General features: G+C 38.5%; 1 protein-coding gene across 4 annotated transcripts in view; it reads left to right on the top strand.

The window, feature by feature from the left end:
- Positions 1-25,270, top strand: part of TRPS1 (transcriptional repressor GATA binding 1) — a 373,703-nt gene that overhangs the window by 97,582 nt on the left and 250,851 nt on the right. For 3 of the 4 annotated variants that reach the window (XM_042923428.1, XM_042923427.1, XM_042923425.1), the window contains exon 1: positions 23,678-23,786. The exons of the other annotated variant lie outside the window; for it this stretch is intronic. The gene's annotated coding sequence lies outside the window, so the exon portion shown is untranslated. Of the gene's footprint in view, positions 1-23,677; positions 23,787-25,270 lie in introns of those variants that run through there. 4 annotated transcript variants of the gene reach the window in all.

Raw genomic sequence — 25,270 nt, 5'->3', positions numbered from 1 at the left:
ATCAACAAACCATGTGCAAAAAAAGAAACGGTCTCTAAAAGAGAGCACCCTCTTAAAAAATGCTAGTACCACAGTGCATATTTCAGAGGGAATGGGGAATTTTAAGATATGGAGGAAGAGTAAGTTATTAGTTAGAAAGATGCAAAGGTTTTCCTTCGAAATTAAAGAGAAATCTGTTCTATTGTGCATTACAAAGCTTGCTCACTATACCATAAGAATTTAATAAACTTGACTATGAACCGATAACATCAAGGAATATTTTTGAACATATGCAAAATATAAGTGATTTAGCTAACATGACTTTACATATTCATTATATAAATTTCACTGCTTGGGAAAGTTGTGGAGAGATGATTTAATCATCATAATGGAGTGCTTATAGGATTACATTAGGGAAAGTTGGATTGTATGCAGTTGGATTTTAAAAAATAATGCTGTACAGAAAACCTCATGTATAATACATCTCATAATAACAAGGATTCAGATATGCCAAAAGCATATCAAGACCCACCCACCCATTCCCACATCCAGGCCTATAAGAACTACATATAGGAAAAAATAATAAATAAAAAATAAAAACTTGGATGTACCGCTTTAGCCTTTAGGTATTTAGGTATTACTCCCGAATCCTATATCCAACATTGTGAAGTATTTATTCATGGTATTAAAGAATGAGAAGAGTTACTGCAGATATAATTCTACAATTAAAGTAACCAAACAAATATGAACAGGAAAAAAAAAAAAATCTTAAGGCCTGAAGACTTGGAAAACGGCAGAATAACATAAGAGCAAATTAGTTTTAGAAAAAAAAAACATAGCATTTCTCGGAAGAATGCTAAATGAAATAAAACATAAGGTAATACATTCATATTTCAACAAAGCATTAATTTTCCTTCCCAAATAACACTTGCTGAATTAGTTAAGCATCAAAAAAAAATTATATGGAATAAAAAGAGACCAAAATCCAAAGAACATGCTCAGTGACAGTATATTTTGTTATATAAAGGTATTTAAAGGGATTACAAGTATATTTTCCTTTAGCTTCCTAAAGATTGGATAAGGACATCTGTATTAATGGAGTTTGCAGATGGATGCCAACATTAAATTAAATTGTCAACACTAAGAAATATGTTAAAATGGGAGTACTCCTAAAGAACTGGAAATGGTGAAAGAAATAACAATATAAATTAAACAAGTATAAAGCAACATATCTGTGGAAAGTAATTAAAAATATGCTATTCTGTGGTGACTCTGAAAGATAATTAAGAATCGTCATAGATCAGTGGTTCCCTTCCTTGGGTCATGACCTAGATTAAGGTTGCTGAGGGTCTGCTGAGGATCTACAGAGGGTCAGGAAGGATCCTGGGGAGGGGGGTGTCTCAGAACTGGATGAATGCAGAATGGCACAGGGGAAAGAGTTGTATTTTGGTTTTCTCCCCTGCCCCCTCCACCCAAGTAAAAGGAAATAGTAGGGAGGAAAAGTGGGGTCCCGGGAGTCTTCCTCTAGGCCAGAGCATCAGGGCTGGCAACCAGTATTTACAGATCAATGTGACTTAAATACCCTCCCTCAGAGCTGGTTGTCTCTGCCATCCTCACTGCCTCCCTGGGACTCAGGGGAACCAGTGGTTCATGAAATGGTAGACTGCAATAATGCTTGTTATATACTAATTTCAATAAAGCAAATAGGTGGAACTCTTTCAGTAACTCTTTTGGTCTGGCCGGTGAAGACATAATGATGACCGATTTATAGCTTTTATAAGAGAAAATTGAGAAGCAGGGTAGTTGATGTTAGAAATTGATGGTAAATAGTCGGTTGGTTCCCAAAGAAAAATACTGAGGTCCAAAAAGGAAGGAGTGTTTTCTCTTCTTCTTCTTCTCTTTTTTTTTCTGGGATCCAAATAAGGAAATTTGGGGCAATTTTGATTTTTTTGAATGAGAGCCAAGAACAACTAAAATAATGAAGAAGCTCCAAGGATACGGTGGAGGAGAAAAAAATGTGTCATTTAAGCTGCAAAAAGAGGAGCCTGCAAGCAAATGAATGTGGTAGGCAGTTCAGGTGACTGGTAAAAACAACATGGTAACTAAAACCAAAAATTTACCTTGGATATAGAGAACTATTTTCACAAATGAGTATCTAAACATCTAAGCTTGCATAGAGGCTTTTAAAATGATGAACAAAACATTTTATTTCTTTATAAGTTGCAGTTTAATGTGATACTTAGACAGTAACCAGTTCTCAGAAAAGAACCACATCATCACTTGATATTTCTCTAATAGCTAAGATGTCTGTTCCATTTACACTAAAAAGAGAGATAATTTCAACCTGATAATTTTCAGCTCTGAAGTTTCATTTTATGTGCACATTGCCAACTTGTAGACCCTTTCAGGGGTTTGCACACTGTAATCAGGGCTGCTCTGTTTAACACCCTTTTCCTAGAACAATAAAAACCCTCCATACTTTTTCAACTTGTCACGTTTTCATTGCATTATAGAATTTAAAGAAGCTTTGAAGATGAAAAAGACTGTACACAATGCTTAAGTGTTACTATTATTATGATGATGATGATATGGTCTACAAGATGTACAAGGGCATTTTGGGATGAATGTATTATGAGTCACAAAGTTGCAACTGAAGACAGCTGTTTGATTGCTACTTGAGAGAGTAGAGTTGAACAAGCCTGAATATGGATGATCTCATTTGGCTTTATAAAAAAAAAAAAAAACTAAACAGAACACAGGCAGTTAGTTGGATAATATATCTCCAAGGAAAAGAAGAGAGTGCAATTCATCTCTCACTGCGGTATATATCATACTCTTGCTTAAAAACTCCAGATAGGATTTCTGTTTCCAAAAGGTCAGATTATCTTTAGAATGGTGACCTCACTCTTTGGTCACAACGTGTAAGCTTGCATTTTATTATTATTTTTTAAACCTTATTTATTGCTTTCTTGTTTTCTTTATATTTCCCCTCCACTATATTATAATTCTTAGGTGATTGATATTTTCCTTTACCATTTTCTTGTCCTTTGGGAATGAAGAAAAAATTACTTAGAACATTGGCTTGCATTTATGAGCTCCTGTGCTACTATAAAGTATGGAGGAAAAATATGGATTCAAACCTACAACCCACTTGATACAAGATGGAAAGAAATAAAAAGTTAAATAATTATGTAAGATTAAATAAGAAATACCAAGAATATCATGTGTCTAATTACTAAATGAGTCAAACAGACCAAAAGGACTACAGATTTAGGCAAGAAACCACTCACATGGTGTTAACCTGGATTACAAAGGTTGTCACAAAGAAATAGGATGTTTTTTCCTAAAGTTATATTGATAGTCAGAAAGGACCAGGAATGACATTTGAAATGAAGGAATGTTGTGAGAAATTCACAGAGATGGAAAGGAAAAGGGTTTTTTGGTGGGATAATATGCTTGGAATAAAGAGCCCCTGAGGAGTTCTCGGAAAAGGGATGGAAAGTCTGCTGGGGAAAGCTTAAGGGCACATGTTGAATCTAGATCAAGAAGATGAAGCTTCATTCTGAAACCCTAGGATAACAAATATCATATGTTATATCTGATTTATTGATTGATGGATAGATAAATGGATTTATAGAGGTTATCCTAAAATCTGTATTAACAAAGATTATGAATGGACTCTGGAAGGATTTTCAAGGTTCAGTTGAAAGAGCTCTCTGCTTGTAGGCATGAATGTAATGGGGATATAGATGCAGAATGCATGCTGTTTGCCATCTATGAGTTAAGCAATATGGAGTCACTGAAGATGTTGATACAGGAGAATAACTATACTAAAGGATTTTTAAAATATTTCTTTGATAAATACATACATGTAGATTAGAGAAGGAAGACAATGGAACAAACCAATTAGGTATGAGATGGAGGTTGTAATCTGGGAAAATGGCCGTAGGGAAGGAAAAACTAATGAAAGTAACACAACCAAGGGAAAAAAATCAATAAACCCTGATGACCATTGTGCTTATGGGATATGGTTGAGAATAAATCAAAGATGAATACACAGTTTTGACCTCGGGTGATTGAGGGGCTTTGTCTCATAACTTAAAAATGCACTTTGTTGTTGAATATGCTTGTCAGCCTTGTGAAATCTGGATCTGTGGAATATGGGTCATTGAGTAAAGGGATAGCCCACCCTAAGTAATACTCCAAAATGGAGTGGAGGAAATATGGGGAGCATTTGGTTAGAACATTTTCAGTTTTGAAGTTTCACTTTATGTGTACATTGCTAACTTGTAGACCCTCTTAGGGCTTTGCACACTGTAATTAGGATTGCCCCTTTGAAGAAAAGAAAACCATATCCAAGAGAGGATTAAGTGATTCATTGTAATTGTTGATAATATTTGACCAAATATTTTCCAAAGTGGATACCTGATTTTCAGTGACTTATATTATGTAAGTAAAGGATGAATACATTATACTTTCTTGACCAAATGTATTACGGGAGATCAAGTGTATAATTCCCTAAAAGGCAAAAGCCCCATATATGTTGATAACAATGTAAAAGCTTTATGGAGATCTTGTCCAAATTAGGGTTTCCACTGTAAAGGAAAGCATTTATTTGATTTTTGTCTATAACTAGTTGGATGCACAATGTGAAAATGAGGTCTTTCATTATCAGATCACACAGCCTTAAATATATAGCCTTTCAAGTCAGGAAGTTTTCTTACTGGGGTATGACTCTTTGACTAAGTTAGACACCAAAATGTAACATTTGGAAAGACTAACAATGAAAAATTGGTCAAGAAAATTCACCAAAAAGAGCAGTGAAACGAATCCTCCTTTTTCAGAATTTATCATTGACTATATCTTATATGTAGCACTATCTCAAGTAAGAACACCTAGGGAATAAAAGGTCAAAATTACTAGTCGTATAATATTGTTTTCCCTACAGAAATATTTATTAAAAGACTTATTCATGTATTTTCACGGTATACTTAAATTTATTTCATTTGTGAGAATTTGTTTTAGGAGCAGTTGTAAGGAAAGCTACTTTTGTTAATTCATATTTTTGTTTAAATTTGCTAACTTTTAAAAAGATACCTGCTAAATTGTGGGAGTAGAGCTATACTACATGATACATAGCTTAAAAGTCAAATCCTGAAGGAGATAACCTACTTCTCCAAATGCTTAACATATCTAAGAATGGCTTGAACTCATATGACATAATCTAACCTAGAAATGGGTAGGGAAAATATCCTAGCACCAGAACTAAATTTGGTTCTGTTACTTTTTTTTTTTTTAACTAAGAAACTGTGTGAACTTGAGAAGTTACTAAATTTCTCTGAGTTTTCATTTCCTTAGCTGTGAAGTGAGGAGATGAGATTAGATGCTGTTTCACAGAACTACATTTTATGAGTTTCTATCAGGTGGAATCTGTGAAGGTAACCAAATAGGCTGAAGAGAAACCAATGAACTTTGATTTTGAAACTTATAAACACAAGAAAGGTCTGAAGCTACTTGCTGGCTTCATTCTTTGTTCTCCTACATTTCCCCACTGACTGAAATTCATAGGAGAGAAAATCTGGGAGGAATAGTAAATGCCAACTTGATTATAGAGCCCTGGTAACCCTGAAGGATCCAGGAGAGATGCCCCAGAAAGTGTGAAATTATGTATCCCTGCCCATTTCCTACAAGTGTCTTCAAAAAAGTCTTAGTTCCCATGGGCACTTCAGCCCATGCTGGTAAAGATATAATCAGTGCCTTATTCCTGAAGATGATTGGGTAATACACATCAGAATGTGAAATGTATGGGCGTCTGGGTGGCTCAGTTGGTGTAGCATTGAACTCTTGATTTTGGCTCAGGTCATGATCCCAGGATCATGGGATTGAGCCCTATATCAGGCAACATGGAGCCTGCTTAAAATTCTCTCTCTCCCTCTACCCCTCTCTCTTGCATGCATGTGCTCTCTCACTCTCTCTCTCTCTCAATCTTTCTCTGTCTCTCTCTCTCTCTCTCAAAAAAGTAAATAAATAAAATAAAATGTATATAATCTGTATCTCAGTAACCTCATTTCTTAGAACTTGACTTAAAGAGATAACCAGCTGTGAAAAGGTCTACTTTCAAGAATGTTCATGGCACTCTTTGCAATTGTGAAAACTGGGAACAGCCTAAAACAAAACAGATGGACACTTTACACAGCCATTGAAAATAATGATGTAAATAGAATGGAAACATGAGGACAACATCTTATCAGTTATGAAAGGGAAGGGTGCCTGCGTGGCTCAGTTGGTTAACCCTCGAACTCTTGATCTCAGGGTCATGAATTCAAGCCCCATGTTGGGCTCTGTGCTGGGTGTGGAGCCTACTTAAAAAAAAAAAAAAAGAAATTATTCTTTTACTATTCACAGGTTTATTTATTTTTAAATTCAATTTATTTAAACTAAGAAAGAGAAACAAAACCAGTTCATCATTTCTCCCACCTCATACCTCCACCTTTGGGAACCATCAATCTGTTCTCTGTACCTTGTTGTTGTTTTAGATCTTACATATAAGACAGATCATATGATATTTTTCTTTTTTTCTGTCTGACTTATTTCATTTAGTATAATGCCCTCACGGTCCATGCATGTTTCACAAATGGCAAGATTTCATTCCTTATAGCCGAATCATATTCCATTATATATCCATTCATCCATCAGTGGACACTTAGATTGTTTCCACGTCTTGGCAATTGTAAATAATGCTGCAGTGAACATAGGGATGCATATCTCTTTTCAAATTAGTACTTCCACTTTCTTCTGCTAAATACCAACAGTGTAATAGATGGGTCATATAATAGTTCTATTTTTAATTTTTTAGGAACCTTCATACTGCTTTCCATAGCGGCTGCACCAACTTACATTCTCAACAACAGCGCACAAAGGTTCTCTCTTCTCCACATCCTCACCAACACTTGTTACTTCTTGTCTTTTTGATAATAGCCATTCTAAGAGGTGTGAGGTGATGTCTCATTGTGGTTTTGATTTGCATTTCACTGATGATTAATGATGCAGAACAACTTTTCATGTGTCTCTTGGCCGTCTCTATGTCTTCTTTGGAAAAATGTCTATTTAGATCTTCTGTCAATTTTTAAATTGGATTATTTGTTGGTTTGTGTTTGCAGTTGTCTGTAGGAGTTCTTCACATATTTTGAATATTAACACCTTATCAGATACATGATGTGCAAATATTTTCTCCCATTCAGTTGGTTGCCTTTTCATTTTGTTGATGGTTTCCTTTGCTGTTCAGAAGCTTTTTAGTTTGGTGGAGTCCCACTCGTTTATTTTTGCTTTTGTTGCTTTTACTTTTCGTGTCAGATTTAAAAAATCATCACCAAAACCTATGTCAAGGAGCTTACTGCCTATGTTTTCCTCTAGAGTTTTATGGTTTGAGGTCGTTGGTTCAAGTCTTTAATCTATTTTGAGTTTGTTTGTTTGTTTGTTTGTTCATTATTTTGAGCTTATTTTTGGGTATGGTGTGAGTGGTTCAGTTTCATTCTTTTGCTCATAGCTGTCCAGTTTTCCTAACACCATTTATTGAAGAGATGGTCCTTTTCTTCTGTATATTCTTGACTCTTTTGTCATACATTAATTGACCATATATATGTCAATTTCTGGGCCCTCTATTATGTTCCATGGATTTATTTGTCTATATTTATGCCAATACTATGTTGTTTTAATGACTGTAACTTTGTAATATATCTTGAAATCAGGGAGTGCAATACCTCCAACTTAAGATTGCTTTGGCTATTTGGGGTTTTTATGATTCCATACAAATTTTAGGGTAGTTTGTTCTATTTCTGTAAAAAGTGCCACTGGAATTTTGATAGGGATTGTGCTAAATTTGTAGATTTCTTTGGATAGTGCAGACATTTTTAACAATATTAATTCTTCCAATCTATGAGCACAGAATATTTTTTCATTTATTTGTTTCTTCTTTGATTTCTTTTGTTTAGGGCTACAGACCAACATGCCTTACATACCATTTATGAAAAATTGTGTGTGTGCATGTATGTGTGTGTGTGTGTGTGTGTACCTGAGTATAAGTGCACTGATACAGTGTCAGATGTTTTTAATTATTTTGTGGAAACTTTCTATTGCACTTGAATTTTTTAGAATCAGTATGTATTAATATTTTAAAAATGGGAAAAGGAATATGTAATAATTTTGGCTCCTGATGAGCTGAAAGTGAACATAGAACACCTGAATAACAGCTATGCCAGTGGTGAGCATTCTTTTTGGATCATGGCTAAGTTGTGAAATATTAAAATTTGTAATGACTTTTTTTTTGAAATATTTTAACCATCAGGAATTACAAGATCTGCAACTGTGATTAAGTATGTGTTGTATCATAATCAAAGGATTTTCTTTTTTTCTGATTTATAATCCCTGAAATTATGTTACTATCATGTGTTATTCTTTGAGATAATATCGTTCTAACTTGAAGAGATTTTATCTTTTTAATAGATTTTTTAAAACTTGTTGATCATTTATTTATTTTTGAGAGAGAGAGAGAGAGAGAGAGAGAGCAAGCATGTGAGGGGCAGAGAGAGAGGAAGAAAGAGTCTGAAGCAGGTTCCAGGCTCTGAGCTGTCAGCACAGAGCCCGACGTGGGGCTCGAAGCCACAAACTGTGAGATCATAACCTGAGCCGAAGTCGGACAGTTAACTGATGGGCCACCCAGGTGCTCCTAATAGATTTTGTTATTAAGATGTTTTTAAACTAGTATATTTTGTCTTTCCTCGAATGTTCTTGTGGGATACTTATTTTACCTGTTCAACATGTGAAGCCACTCTTCACTTTAGGAATTTTTCTAAGGCATAAAGAGAAACCTCCCTTTATAGAAGATAATCTTGTGAGTTATTTGCTGCCCTTGAGCTAAGGCACAGCCTTTACCATCAGACACTCTAGCACCAGACTCTAAGTAAGGAGTTATTACTACAAGATGGAAGTAAGGAGGAATGTTCTTTTTTTCTCGGTGGCAGATACAGTGGTGATGGCTGTATGGGCAAGTTTCTGGGGCACAAGTGCCAGCTGTTCAAATGTCACATTTTGAGCTCAGTGGTGGTAGTAGTGATTTCTTTATCAGTTTAATTCTAAAGATAGGTTGGGTTGTTGTTTTTGGAAGCTAAGATTTGAGTTGGTTTTCCAGCTCAATCTCCCAGAGTTTGTCTGAGCTACCAGGCACACGTGTAATACATTTATTTTCCTCTTAATATCCAGTCAGCTTGTGACTGAGGACTCTGCCTGATGCACTCACACGTCTCTGCTTCCTGTCACCAAACATACACTCACACCTGCATCTTTGTCGTTTCTGTGGCACAATGAAGGGAGTGTGCCCTCGTCTATCCAAGTAGGAGGGCATGTTACTGATGCCATTCGTCACCATCTTACATATTTGGCTTCTTATATTATGCCTTCTCATATCTGCCTTATCAACACTCCCTTTTCACAGGATCGTTCCCTTCCCCATGGCATGTTCATGCATCTGCCAAGGTGTCTTGCCTCACCCATACTTTCAAGTAACTAAGTCTCCAGATCCTTAACTGCCATAGACCCTAAAAAGGGTTTTTTGTGTGTGTGCACATTACTTCCTTTTCCTCACATTTGACTCCTTCCCCAACTCTCTCCATTATGGTTACAGTTCTCATCATTCCACTGGAACATAGTGTGGTAAGATCTCCAACAACCTAATTCCATAAAATCCGACTCAGGTGACTCAACCTCATAGCTTACCTTCTTTCTTGAAATATTTTCCTTCTTCTTGGGTTATTTGAACCCTGCCCTGCTTTTCCTTCTTTCACATGCGTTGCTCCTTCCCAGTCTCCTTTGTTGGTTGACAAGAAATCTTTGCCTCTCATTGACCTCTCTAGTCTCAGTCCTAGGTTCTCAGCTTTTCTATAATTTTTCCAGAAACAATCTGATCTATTTTTATGGCTTGAAATGTCACTTGTACACTGATGACAAGTGACAGTATACACATGGCATTGTACCTTTCCTTCCCAGATCTCTTTACCATAAGTTCTAGACTTCACATCTCCTCTTGAATGTCACACTCGCCCCACTAAAACATGTTCCTTCCCTCATCTTTTTCATCCCAGTAAATGGCACCACCATCACCCTGTTTCTTCAAGTAACTGGAAGGTATCTTTGCATCTTCCTTTCCTCTTGTTTCTCACATCCGATCTATCAGAAATATCACCAGTTCTGCATGCAGATTATCCCTCATGTCTGCTCACTTCTCTCTACTTCCTTGGGTGCTACCCTAATCTCTTACCAAAGTACTCTAATAGCCCTATAACCGCCCCTGCTTCAATTTTTGGCTCCAATGGCTTTTCCCTATAAGATCATACGTTCTATGACAGAAGGGTTCTTGTTGGTCTTGAGTTTTTTGCTCTTATCGCAGTGCCTTATTCATAGTAGGTGTTCAGGAAATACTTGTTTAATGAAAAACTTAATCAGTCCATCATCCAATCCATCAATCAATTGATTAGATTAAGTTGGTGTCAGTTGAATACTAACTTATCTGGAAAGCTGAAAAAAATCAGCAGATGGTGATATGAATTAGATTGGGATGCTTTATAAATAAAATTTAAATCCCCATTAGCAAGCTGCCAAGTAAAGAACCTGAATGATAAAATCAAATATTCAAAGTAGGTGGACTGAGAGGTACATTTATGTTAATGACATTTCAATTTTCTAATTTGCAATGGAAATTGCTCTTAAAATAATTCGATACAACCAACTGCTATTAATAAACTGGTTAATTTAACAAATAATTATTGAGCACCTATGATATGGCAGGTACTGTTATGAATGTAGGGTATACAGCAGGAAACAAAACAAGAAAACCTGCACCTACGGAATATACAACTTAAGGAGAGAGATAAATCAGATAAGTAAGTGAACTCATATCATACATCGATAAGCACGGTAGATAAAGAATAGAGCAAGAAGGGAGGGTGTGAATGTGCAGGAGGATTTAACATTTTAAAGTGAGTGTCCAGGAAAGGTCTCACCGAAGAGCTGACTTTTAAGTAAATATTTGAATGCAGTGAGGGAGAGAGCCATGGGGATACTCATTGGAAAAATACACCAGAGGGAACAGAAGGTGCAAGGACCTTGAGGAGGCAATATGTTTTCACATTAGACGAATATCAAGGAGGCCAGTGTCTGGAGTAGCGTGAACAAAGGTGAGGGTAATAGGAAATCGATTGAGAGGTAAAGTAGGGGCTGGTGGTGGGATTCTTTCTGAGTTACAGTGAGGGCTTTGGATGTAATGCAGAATGATGTGAAAAGCCATTAGAGGACTTTGTATACAGGTGTGGCACGTGGTCTGGCTCAAGTTTTAACAGGATCACAAAATATATTTCATAATCATTGGCCAACAAAATTAGTTGAGGGATGCCAATATAAGCCAGGTTCAAAATTATCTTAATTACAGAACTTGTACAAATATGCATTATAGTCATATATTTAAGAATCTGTTGGTTATATGATTTTCTGATATTTTGGCCCAAACAGAAAAAAATAAAGGAAAACCCATTAAAGACAATTAAATAATATTCAAAAGCACTTGCAATAATTATATTTCTTTATTTTAGAAAAATTATATCTAAAAAGAAAGAGATCACTCAGTAAACAGTCTTTATAGAATTGACTAATTTTTAGTGAGCAAAAAGATATTTTTAGCCTAGTGACTACATATCATCATTAAGTATAAAATATAATATGAAATAACTTAGTTATTATTTCAGGAAAACACTGGGGACAGACTACTTGGATTTACATCTTAGTTCTGTCACCCACCAGCCATGTAATCTTGGGCAAGTAAATTCTCTCTCTGTGCCTCAGTTTTCTCATCTCTGAAATGGGAATAATGACAATGTCTCCTTTAAAGAGTTGTTTTGAGAGTAAATGAGACAATAAACATAAAGAACTTAATTAACACATTGCCTGTCAGAGAAAATTTTTTCATGATTATTATCACTGTTATTATTTTTTCAGTTGTTGCATTTAAGTGAGAACAGTTACATGAATAGATTTTTGAGGAAACTTTCAGGTCTAACATTATATAACTTTATTTAGACTAGAGTAAAATAATGTTGTTATTTTGCTTTGTCCCACAGTTTTATTTTTTAAAAATAATATTTCATGGATAAATTGGAAAATATGTATTGGATGGTAACAATAATCCAAATATTTTCCTAATTTAACAGAATTTTTAGATTTGGTATAACATCCAGAGTCAAGATCTCTTACACTTTGGTGTCTTATTCATTGTTACAGAACAACCTTGTTTTAATATGTGCTGTTTGTAGGTAAACATAAAACAGAAACCACCAGAGCCAGGTTGCATGGAGTGCAGTGAGTAATAATGAAGCTCAGTGTAATAGGTCAGTATTTAATCACTATTAAAATTGATAATAGAAAGGTCAGAAAGATCATTTGCATCTGTCTCCCTGGATATCCTTCGGCCAATAATCTTTAGATTTCAAAATATACGTAAACATTGTATGCTCACTTAGGCTACACTAGATGTAAACCCTTTGCACTGGGACTGGTTTTAACCTTGTCCCTCATCATTTTGTGACCACCAGTGACTTTCAATGAAATCTTCATACCCGTGTGTGGGTTTGAATTCCTTGGTCATCTTCATATGGAACCTTTCTAATTCCAAAGGGTTATCCATGTGCTTTGATAAATATTTTACCTAGTCCCTTTCTTGTTTCAGTAAGTTTTGAATGGTATTGTACCATTTTGAATGGCATTGTCTTCTATAAATACAATAAGAGTAATTTGTCAAGTAAAGGACATATGTAATTTAAGATTATTAACTAAAGCCGCTAGTTTAAACAAACAATACCCCAGAGCTTAAGGGAGCACAAGGTATTCAAAACACCTTGCTGTTGTTCACAGCAGTTACTGGAATTTGTCTTTTGGATATGATCCCTGCATTTTCAAATCTTTCCTGATGCGTCTATGTCTTTGCCATCTGAGGGTGAATATGATGTTGAGTATTGTTAAAAATTACACAGAGCCACGTCTGGCAAGTAAGATGGGTCATCAATCTGTGCAATACCAATTTGGATGAAAAGCATGAAAGTCTACTTGTTAGAATTGCTTATAATTGGCTACAATTATAAATTTTTTAAATTCCATAATAGTATAGTTCTTTGATACCAGTTCATATCGGTTTAAGCCGTAAACAAAGAAAACTAGTGCATGCAGGGATTACAACTGACTTGGGGTGCGGTGTTATTCAGTGGCCCCAGCAACATTGCAGAACCCGGGATCTGTCTTTCCAGGCATAAGCTCTGTTTTCTCTGCATCCGCTCAAATTTTCTGTGGTGGAGAGACAGCTGCAAGAGCTCCAGCCTCATGGCTTCTCAGGACTGAGTGCGGTGGAATAAAAGATCCGGATTTTCTCTCCATTTGTCCCCTGAGGTCTCCTTGGCTCCAGCTCTGTCAGGTTCCTGAATGTGATGCTCTGATAAGCAAGGCCGGAGTCAGATGCTTGCTTTTCTTGCTGTGAGTCATCGTTATGGATTAAGAACAGGGGCTTGTCTTCCTCCAGAGGGAAACCAGTGGGCTATTGCTAGGGAAGAGAGAATGGATGCTGGTAGCTAAAAAATAGCAAGTGTTAACCACAAGTGGACACACACGCAAACACGCACACGTGCTTCAGAATTGCAAGGTTTAATGTCAAGTCAAAACCATAGATTGGAGGGGTGCCTGGGTGGCTCGGTCAGTTAAGTGTCTGATTTAGGCTCAGGTCATGAGCTCACGGCTCATGAGTCCGAACACCACATCGGGCCATCGGGCCCTGTGCTGACAGCTCAGAGCCTGGAGCCTGCTTCAGATGCTGTGTCTCCCTCTCTCTCTGCCCCTCCCCTGCTTGCACTCTGTCTCTCTGTGTCTCAAAAATAAATAAACGTTAAAAAATTTTTTTTAAAAAAGAATAGACTTAAAAAAGAAACATAGATTGGAGTCCTAGTTCTGCCACCAAAATAAAAGTATGGTATAGTGAGACTTTAGACCCTTGACCCATTTAATTCTACACTTGACTACATGTTTGACTTTGACTATGTTATTGCATATACTTTTGTTTCTTATCTATAAGATGGAGATTATAATGATACCTACTTCACAGAGTATTTGTCTGGATTAAATGAACTCATATATGTGAAATACTTAGAACAGAGTCTGGTACATGGCAAGTTCTGTGTAAGTGTTAGCCATTGTGATTACTTTGGTGTTTACTTGGGCATTGCGGTCCTTGACTGTCCAGGTTTCTGTTTCTTTACTTGTAAAATTAGAGGAGGGAAATACATTATAATAAAAAGCCGATGCTTGTTAATAACCATGCGGATGTTTCTCCTCCTCTGATATACTCTTTACTACGGCATCCTTGAAGCAGGAGACCTGAAGTGCATACAGAGAGGCTAAATTTTACAATGACCTCGGTAGAAGTTATATAACTTTTCTCTAATGATATTCTGAATGAGAAAAGAAACCCATTGCCCAAAATATGGTTAAGGAATGTGTACTTGTTAGAGTAGCTTGTGGTTGAGTCATAAAAAATCTTAATAAAGCAGAATGGCCCTAAGCTCTTACCTCTGCTCTGTCAATAGAATATCATGCTGGATATGTGATGAAACATTGAGCAAGATTTTAAAATTTGTCTAATGACATTATAAGTCACAGTGTAATATCCTACTAAGCAGTGCATACTGCCTAGTAGGACAGATCATAGAGTTATCAACTGTAACCAATGCTTGTACCATGAGAACATATTCCATATTTTAATCTATGCAAGTTATTCAGATGTACCCTACAGAATGGGTTGTTTCTAGATGGCTACTTTACATTCAGTTTCACTTTTATGGTCTAAAGGTAGAATTGCCTTTATTCACCTAGTATATCAAGATGAAGTGGTATGTCTCTTTAAATAAAATAAAATTTGTTTTGAAGTACCCCCAAGTGGTCTTGAGATTTTACCTGTCCAAATCTAACATATAGTAACTAGAAACTCATGGCATAATTGAATCAGTATTTGCATTCTTCATGTGTTTTTGTGTTTAGGAGCAATAATAGGAGGTATGTTTTGATTATATTTCCTTGTTTAAAGAGTTTAGTATACATGTAAATATATGTGTATGGATAGTGCTATGATATTCTGCATGACGAGTTATATAATTGAACATGAGTAGTTTGGGGATCTTGCCCGGGACTGCTTTTTAAAAAACACATTAAAGAATATTGAGAACAGGGGCGCTCGGGTGGCTCAGTTGGTTGGGCCTCTGACTTCAGCTCAGGTCATGATCTCACGGCTCATGAGTTTGAGCCCCACATGGGGCTCTGTGATGATAGCTGAGAGTCTGGAGCCTGCTTCAGTTTCTGCGTCTCCCTCGCTATTTGCCCCTCCCCCGCTCACATTCTGTCTCTCTCACTCTCTCTGCTTCAAAAGTAAATAAACATTAAAAACTGTTTTAAAAAAGAAGATTGAGAACAATTAGGTAGTACTGCGTAGAAACTTAGTTTAAGTGAAAAATAGAAAAAAGGTAATTAATATTTCGTAAAACAGCAACCACAATGATCATGTAGTGGTTATCTGTAGTTATTGTCATGCCCTTTATCTAAATCTTTGGGAAGTCTGCATAAAATAGCTGTAAGTCTCAGGTATCATGAATCCTCTCAATCTTGAACTTGTGAATTTCTTGGGGCTCAAGAAATTCCCCTTATTCTCAGGAGTCTTACCTTGTTTATCTTACTGAACTTAATTAGCTTTGAACTATGAGTGTCCGTGCTCCTCTTTCAGACAGAGCTATCTCCAGAGTCTAGACTAGAGCAAATTGGAACAAATGCCCAGGGCTCTGCTCTGCTGGGGAAACCCCACAGCTGGGGCTGCTGTAGTGGATTTGTACCTGTGGGCTAGAGAGGAAGGAGAGGGGATGGGAGTTAATATAATAGAGCATGATTATCAAAAACAATTAGCACAATTTATAGAGCATCCTCTACCCCAACTTTTGCTCACCCCATGAACGGGCAGTAACTCCAGTGCCCTATGCATTACAAACCACTATAAATGACCTTACCTTCCATATATGAACTACCTTATTAGTAACATTAATTCATGCCTTCACTCAGTCACCTAAGTAACATACAGGAAGTTCTTTGCATCTTCACATTTGTATTGGATTATTTAATATTTGTCATAGCCAAAGGATGGATCTCTCTCACATCTTGGTGAATACAAGAATTACGTGGTATGTTTATTAAAATTATATTCTCAGGCCTCACCTACAGAAATGCACTTCAGTAGGTGAGGCCTATACATTTGCAGCTTTAGAAAGAACCCAAGATAGTTTAAGAAGCACTTAATTAGATCATAAATTCCACAGGTGGGGAGCATGCCAGCTCATTTACTCTGGGGTACCCAACCCCTAACACAGTGTCTGTCAGATGATAGTTATTCAATATATATTTGTTTAACTTTATTAAATTATATTACAAGGACTATGTTAGACGCTAGGGTACAAAGATGCTTTTATCACAAGTTCTTCTGTATCAGTCAGAGTCTAGGCAGGTAACACATGGCACCCTCAAAGAAGAATTGGAAGAGAGTTTAAATGAAGAAGGATCATTTACAAAATCATGGTCAACAGTTAGGGAGAAAGAGATAGTGAAATATCCAGGGTCTACCAGCAGCCAGAAGCATCTGCCGTTAGGCTTAAAATCACAAAGGGATAGGAAGCTTATTTCTGGAATCCTATAAGCATGTAGCCTTGGTAGAGAGGCTGCCTGGACAGGAGGAATCAAGGGAAAAAGTAACCTGACTGTCTGTTTTTCCCATTCTCTGACCTGATGATGTCAGTGGTCAAACCCCTCCAGAAACCAAATGGCAAGAGGGCCCAGGTGATGTAGTGTATCTACATCTCCATATCTGCATGGCAGAAAGAGAACGTGGACAGAAGCTTCCTTCCAGAAGCTGACAGTCTAGGGTCTTTCTACATGCTTGTCTAAGTACCAGCCCATTCAAGTTATGTAGATGAACCAAGGATAAATCAATTGTCTGAACACCAACATGGAATGTTAACTAAACCGAAGTTTTCATGTTCCAGATGATCACATGCTCCTAGACACATACACATGTATGCACACATGCGCACATGCTTACACACACACACTTCCGTGGGATTCATAATACATTATGAAACACGATCCCTGTGGGAACCTGTACATTCATCTTTGATAATTTAACATCTGCAAAATTAATAGATATCGATAGATAGATTCAAGCTAAAATGATTTAGTATTTTAATGTTAAATAATATAGAGAAAAACACCATTAATGTTCTTATGGCTTCTAAAACTATACAAATAATCCCTTCCCATCTAAAATTTCTCAGCTTTAACCTCATTTTCTACACCCCCACAGTTTAATGCCTAGGATTTAGTTAAAGATCATTTAATTCACTATTTTTAGAGCAACATGGAATCACGAACCCAAACTTAATGATAATGAGGACAATATTTCAGAGGAGGACAAACGTCTTCTCTGATACGTTGCCAAAAATATGCTGCGGAGATGAAGACCACCCAGAAGCTTCAACTGGCACATGGTGCATCAGCCCATATGTATTAAAGAAAAAAAAAGAAGAGAAAGAGAGGAAGAAAAGGCCACATGGAACGTTTGAAACTTGGGCTCAATAGTGTGTTTCTAAGTAAAATGTAAAGATGTTACAATCTCCAAATTCAACTGAACAGATGTTACTGAATACCTATGATTCGATGGTCTTCTGCCCTCAAGAATCTTACAGTTTAGTAGGGGTGGGACACGAAGTCAACAAACAGCATTATGCAAGTCACTATGATGAATCCCCAGCTAGAGACGAAAGTAAGACCGATAGAAGCTTACTTCTTATGTTGCTGATTCTGTCTGATGTGGAGTTTGGGGAAGGCTTCATATGAAAGGCAGAATCTGAGTGTGATCTTAGAAGGGACGGTATTTTGCCTGGAGAGTTGGTATGAAAGGCCCTTCAAGGCCTTCCAAGTGCAAGGTGCCAGTAAGTATTAGAACAAACAAACACACAAACAAACAAACGTTCTGAAGTGTCAGATAGATGTGGGAATGTCTCTCTTGGTGGGTCAGGAGACGGGCCCGTGTGGAAGAATAGAGTGAAGAATGAGACCAGAAAGTGTTTGGGACTAGATGATAGGAAGACTTGAATGGCCTATAGCACTTTGGTGCTGTTCTTTTGTTAGTTGGGAGTCATGGGATTTTTGTCCTGAGGAATGGAAAATGCAGAAGTTTGATGATCTGATCTGGTAGCTCCTTAGAATAATGAAGAGGGGAGAGAGAGTGAGGAGGGGAAGCTCAATGGGATGTATTGGAAGAGAGAACTTTTTAATTTGGGAAGGGTCCACGTGGATGGAAAGAAAGGCAGTAGGAGTTGCAAAAGCCTTTAGAAAATAAACAATAGGAAGACTTGGTAACTGATTGGATGTGGGGCCTGTGGGAGAGGGTATTACCAAAGATGTCAAATGTCTGAGGTTTCTGGTCTGGATGACTCATACCTTTAACAGAGATAGGGTTTGTCTATTTCCTTCCTCCTTCCATGTTTGTCTTTATAGCCTCTTCTTCCTAAATTATGGTATTAGACATATATCATATCATTCAAATTCACACATTTGAATTTCTGGTGGAATATTTCAGTGCGACAAGTAGGCAAAATTGAGTGTTGGGCTTTGTTATATACAACTTGAGAGTTAATTGCATAGTTTGGAGAGTGGATGGGATGAGAGAGTACAGCAAGGGAAGATAATAGAGCAGAGGGTAAAAATATGAAGAATATTAGGAAAATACCCACTCTTCAGAGTCACATGGTGGATCTGGGTTAATTCAGATGAAAATTCTGTCTGTTACTTAAGAGAATGGAGTGAGTCCTGCTATTTCCCATGGTGGTTTGGTTAGAACACACAGCTCTGAGTGATCGATTTCATTACACTTTCAATCCAATGGATAGTGTATGTTTGGATATTCATAAAACCTATTGAAAAAGCAGGAATTCTTACTATTATTCTGGGGCACCTTTGGCAGAGATGTTGTGTGTGCGTGTGCGTGCATGTGTGTGTGCGTGCCTGTGTGTGTCTACACCTCGGAAATTTGTTTCCTCTTTTAATTAAATAAAGCCTATGTTTGTTGGCTTTTAGGGTGGGCTGCAGGCCCATCTGTTTAACTAGGCAGTTGCCTGATATTGCAGGGGGGAGGCTTGGCAAGTGTAAGTGTGAATTTGAATACCAGATACAGGCTATTTAAAGCTGAATTTATCTTTAATAAATTCACCCAGAGGTGTTCAGCAGTAGGTAGTTTGGAAAATGATCATAATTTGTGCAGAACAGTCTTCTTTTTTTTTTTCTTTTACGATCAAGTGGTGTGTGATTGGGAGAAGGAATAGACTGAGGGAACTTCATCTTTGCTATGCTCTGTTCCTTTAGGTGTCAGGACAAGGAAGGCAGACTACTTCAACAATTGCTTTTGATATTCTGGAAGGCAAAATGGTCTTCCATTTTACATGATTTAGTCCTAATTTGAGAGCAAATAATACATAAATATTTTCTCGATAGTATGTGTTATAGCAGTAGGCATTTAGGACCAACAGTTGTCAATCTTTGAGGTTTCTGAAAGGGATAGCAATTTATGACGTGTTAGGGTAAACAGTTGGATTACATTTCTGAAATACGTGTTCCATCAGGTAAAATCATTGTGATTACAGGCACTGGAACTGTAAGTTAAAGTTATGTGCTAAAAGGTTGAAAATGTAAAACAAGTACACTTGTGCTTAACTATTAATCCCTCTTTGTATCTCTGCTGAATAAACTACAAGAAAAGGGGAGAAAAGGACGTTTAAATAGTAAAACAGAAAAAGTGCATTATGTAATTTTAATAAACAGTAAGCCCTACTACAGCTCAAGGCACTGTTTCATCAGTGGTCCAGCCATAAGAGAATATTTCAGAATCAAAGACTTATGAAAGATTATAAAGAAGTTATTTTAGTTGGAAGTTATTTCTTTTGTTTGCTTTTTAAAATTTCTCTTAATTTCTTCTTTATTTTCTGATGTATTGTATAAAGGCACAGGTTGTTATATTCACATCCAGGCTCCATTGTTGAGAAACACATTGCAAATAAAAGCAAAAGAAGAGAATAGTTTTAAGAGCTTTGCATATGTTTGACAGCAGAAGATAATAAATGTAAATAAATCTTTAATATTTCCCCTAATTCAGTTTGTGCCATGCAAATGTCAGGACTATAAAAACAAATCAACAAACATTTGAAGAAAAACAATATACATAACTTATTTTATATATTAAAAACAACTGTCAAACAATTATGATCTCATGTATTAGTTGGTTGTTTTGAAATATTCCTACTAGAATTAAAAAAATGCTACGAGGGCCTTTGAGCTTAAACATATTGTGTCAATCAAGAGCATATGTAATGTATCTAAAGCATGAGGTAAAAATTTTCTTCATAAATTATTTCATAAATAAATAAGTAATTTGCTTGAAAAAGTTCACAAAAATAGATGTGCTTTTATTAAGTTCTCTACAGATCTTTTGTGGCTAATGTAAATGGATTGATACAGACAGCATTTTGATCTGCTATACTCTAACTTGAAATACAAAAAGTAACATGAAGAGATTCTTCATGTCTCAGGCAAGCTTCAGCAGAATCGAGTCCGTGAAACTTCATTCATTAGATTTTTAAGTGACCATGAATTTGTTGGCTTCAGTACCTGAAGGGTAACTTTATCCTTTCAATTAAAGGACATAATTCACCCTCAGACCATTGGCTTTAACTTTTTATGTAATATATAATTTTGGGTACACTTAATGGTCAAATGTTGTATTATTACAGGTGGAAAAACACCAGCCATCTCAAGGGTTTTGTGCTTGCAAAGGCATGTAATTTAATTTTTTTTGAACCAATTTAATCAATGATTGTTTCATGTGAGTAAATTTACACTCTTAACGATTGCCTTAGATTTGAGGGTGACGGAGAGGAAGATTACTTCCCCCTTTAAAATGCCCTTTAAATCTTGGGGAGCAAAAGGAGATTAGGGGATAATCCTTGTGATATATTGGACTGTTTAACTTTGCTGCTGTGATGCCACCGCCTCAGATTTTATCAGTTAGATACCAGCTCCAGCACTTTTAGGTGGTATTAACCCTTTAAGTACAAACGGTTTTACTATTGAGATGCCTATTTCAAAATTTATTTGATCTCATATTTTTAGTTAGTCATGGCTAAAGAATGTTTCACTCAGATCCTTTTTTTCTCCCTGAATAAAAATGCCTCTCGCTGTGCTGTGCATATTTCCATAAAACTTGGTAAGCTAATTTATGACTTAAAAAAGAAAATAAGGGTCTATATTTAATATATGAATATTTTTTACAGTGGAAATTGGTGGTGGACAGTATTAAATGACTCTAGTGTGGAAATATGCAGGTGGTCATTAGTAGCTGACTATGAGATTTACTCAAGATTTTGATATTAATTTTCCCTGGAAGCAGGACTATACATAAATCTAACTCTGTTCCCAAATTAATTTAAATTGATGATAACATATGAATAACTCCGCATCTGAGGCTCATTGTCTTCTTACTCCTTGAGGGAATATATAGTTTGCCTCATTGTGAAATTGTATTTTGACTACTCTTTTACCTGACTAGTTTTTCTATTGCAAAAGAATTATTGCTTTTGTACTCATAGAGAGTGTATGGGACACACTACCGAATTTTTTTCTGGAAGAAAAGTGCTACAAAAAGGAATCACGTATTTGCCTGAGTAGGTATATTAAGTAGAAATGAAGACTACAGAAAAAGAAGTTTCTAAAAGCACATGCTTAAGTGTTTAATTTTTTTTTATGATTGGTTTTTCACTTCTGATGTTTCTAAAATATATTTTCATCTTTTAAAAGATGCAAGAATCATTTAGGGGAAAATATTTTGGAGGAAATTACTTCATCTTCATTTCACAGATTCATGATTGTACCTCTAAAGTTCTAATTTTAATCATTTTGTAGTTTGGAGAAGGAAGGATGCTTCTTCTTTTAGCACAAAATTAGCTTAAACTGACTTTCACTAGAGGAAAAACATGCCACTTAAAGTCACCCAACTGAAGAAAATGAAGTCCAAACGCCCAAGAAATGTTTACTTAGTTTTTAACACCTACTATACTTTGAATCCTGTCATGGTACTCTTTTATGCATTGTTGATCTTTAGAAGTTAAAAAAGGAAAAAGAAGGAAAAAAAAAAAAAAACCCGCTCAATTCAGTAACTTCGTGTGGAGGGAATTTCACTTAACAATGAGAGTATTTGGAGATGTGAAGTAGTAAAAAGAATGTCATGCTTTAATTCAGAGTTCCTTATCTGCTACTAAACCCCCAAAGATCAGCAGGTATTAATCTTGCAGCATTTGAATAATGTTCCCATTTTATCTATTTTGTAGTACCCCCTTTAAGCACCCATTGAGCTTGCTAGCCTCTCCCCAGCTCAGAAAACCATAGCAACCTCAGTCCGCACTTCTCCAACTCAGGATAGAGTTCAAGTTGTTCTCCTCAGCCCTCTCGCCATCAAATGCATGGGAAACACTGACCACCGACTAGGTGTCCTAAGACTTCTTCCAGTCCTAGAAAAGGGGCGGGGGAAGGGCCGCGAACACACACACACACACACACACACACACACACACACACACACACACACACACACACAATTCTGCGTCGTTTAATTGGGAGGGAGAAGGGAAAGTAACATCCGAAAAGGTAAAAAGCACTTTTAGAGTTCTTTTGATTGTTCATGATAGCATCTCCGGGTGTTCTGGTACCATCGGTTTGGCCGCCACGCACTGGCCCCCACCTGCCCCCCCCCCCCCCCCAAGGTAGGTCCTCGTCTTTATCACATTATTCCTAAAGCTTTCGGTTTTTTCCTCGGTTTCCAGCCCGCACGTTCACACATGGGGGTGGGGGAGGAGGAGGGGGGAGAGGCGGGGCGGGAAGGTAGCCGGGTCCCGGCACCGCGCAGCTCTCATTTGCGGCGCTCCGACTCGGGCGAAGTTCTCGCGCAGCCGGCTCGCCGCGGCCGGGGCCGGTCCCGGCGGGCGGCGGCGGCGGCGGGTGCTCGGAGCCGGGCGGGGCGGCGGCGGCGGCGGCGGCGGCGGCGGCGCGGGGACGCGCGCTGTCTCTTTAAGGGAGCTCGGTCTGGGGTGGCGCTTTCCTCCGCGAAGGCTCCTTTGATATTAATAGTGTTGGTGTCTTGAAACTGACGTAATGCGCGGAGACTGAGGTCCTGACAAGCGATAACATTTCTGATAAAGACCCGATCTCACTGCAATCTCAAGCGTCCTCTTTTTGGTGCTGCTCGTTTCTCCAGACCCCGCGCCCTCTCGATCGCTCTCTCGCCTTCCTATTTTTTTTTTTTTTAAACAAAAAACAACACCCCCTCCCCTCTCCCACCCGGCACCGGGCACATCCTTGCTCTATTTCCTTTCTCTTTCTCTCTCTCCCTCTTTCTCTCTCTCTCTTTTTTTTTATAAAGGGGGGGAGGGAAGGGAAAGGGGGGGAGGCAGGAAAGACCTTTTTCTCCCCCCCCTCCCCCCCAATAATCCAAGATCAACTCTGCAAACAACAGAAGACGGTTCATGGCTCTGGCCGCCGCGCCACCATCTTTCGGGCTGCCGAGGGTGTTCTTGACGATTAATCAACAGGTAAGGAGGGGCCCGGGCGGGCCGCGGGGCGGCGGGGGGCGGCGGGGGGCGCGGGCGCCCCTCGGCCGGGCCCGGGGCGCCGCGACGCGAGTGCTGCGTCCGCGCGTGTGTGCGCAAAATGTGGGCGATCGCGAGCGGGGAGCCCTGGGAATTAAAAGTGACTTTCTTTGAAAAAAAAAAAAAAAAAAAAAAAGCAGAGGGAGAGTGTGCAGAAAGCCAAGCGCAGGCTTCTCGGGTTTCACATGCATTTTCTTTCTTCCTTTTTGCGCGTGTGATTTCTTTCTTTCTTTCTTCTCTTCTGCTCTCTTTCCCCCCCTTGCTCTTCTCCTTTTGGTGGGTCTGAGACAACTGAGTCTTAGAAACGAGCGACTTCAAACTGCAGTAGCCCTTGGAGTCAGGAGGGTCAAGTTCAGCCGCCAGGGAGGAGGAAAAACAAATCCCCATTTGCCAAAAAAAGAAGTTTCAGGCCGGTGCCCCCTCCCCCCTCGCAGTCCCACTCCCCCTCGCTGTCTCTTTCTGGCTGATTTTAATTCTCTCCTACCGGGCGCAGCGGAGGAGCTGGAGGTGGTTGGACCCGAGGGGCCGCCGCCGCCGCCGCCGCCACCGCTGCCGCTGCAAGTTTTCTGGGGCTCCTGACAAGCTGGGAGCAGACTAGGCACCAGCATGCAGAGTAGTAAGTTGGGCGAACTTGGGAGGGTCGGGAGGGTCTCAGAGAGGGGCCTTCGTGGGGTCCCCAAAGTAGGAAAACAGCACCGGACTGGCGTTGGCTTTGAAGAGTTTGCAAAACCAGGCTTCAAACTTTTTGCCTTAAAGGCCCAGCTGGGCTGGAGAAGGAGGGTGTCGCATCCCCTGGTGCACCCGCCTCTGCGCGGCTCAGGGAAGCTCGGCTGAAGGGTCTGTGCCCTGTCGGTGCCATGTGGCAGGGCCTTTCAGACCAGGCGTTTCCGTAGGGGCTGAGGAAGGGGCAGACTTCCTCTGCGGTGCGGATGATGCGCCATGTGTCGCGGGTCAGCGGACACTGGACGGTGATTAAGTGCCTGACAGCGGTGGGACATCCAGGGGACGGGCGCTTCGCCTTCTGTCTAGTTCCTGTTTGGGTTCCAGAGAAACGCATCTTTGAAAGGCCAAGGCAAACACCGCTGTCCCTTCAAATAACTCCAGGATTATAGGACCCCATGAATAATTTGAGGGTGAGGCGGAGGTGGGAGCTGTTTGAAGTGCAAAGCTGTTTTTGTGGCTGGGAAAGCTTTTTTGTTAGTACCTGTGTGAGATGGTGGTGTTTCCCCCTTTCCCCAGGGAGGTCAGTAACTGTTTTATGGCCCGAAGACTCTAAAGCAATTTAAGTTAGAAGGCGAGTAGGACTGGTGGGTTTCAGAGGGAATCTTGGGCTGATTAAATTTTAGGTCTTGCTTTACTTCCTCATATCTTTTTAGGCCTCAGAGTTGATACTATGAAAGTTTTTGAGTAAGAGCGATGGATCTTAA

The sequence above is a fragment of the Panthera leo genome, chromosome F2 (genome assembly GCF_018350215.1).
Source record: "Panthera leo isolate Ple1 chromosome F2, P.leo_Ple1_pat1.1, whole genome shotgun sequence".
Classification (NCBI taxonomy): domain Eukaryota; kingdom Metazoa; phylum Chordata; class Mammalia; order Carnivora; family Felidae; genus Panthera; species Panthera leo.
The sequence above is the reverse complement of the archived record's forward strand: the minus strand, read 5'-3'. Positions and strand labels throughout refer to the sequence as shown.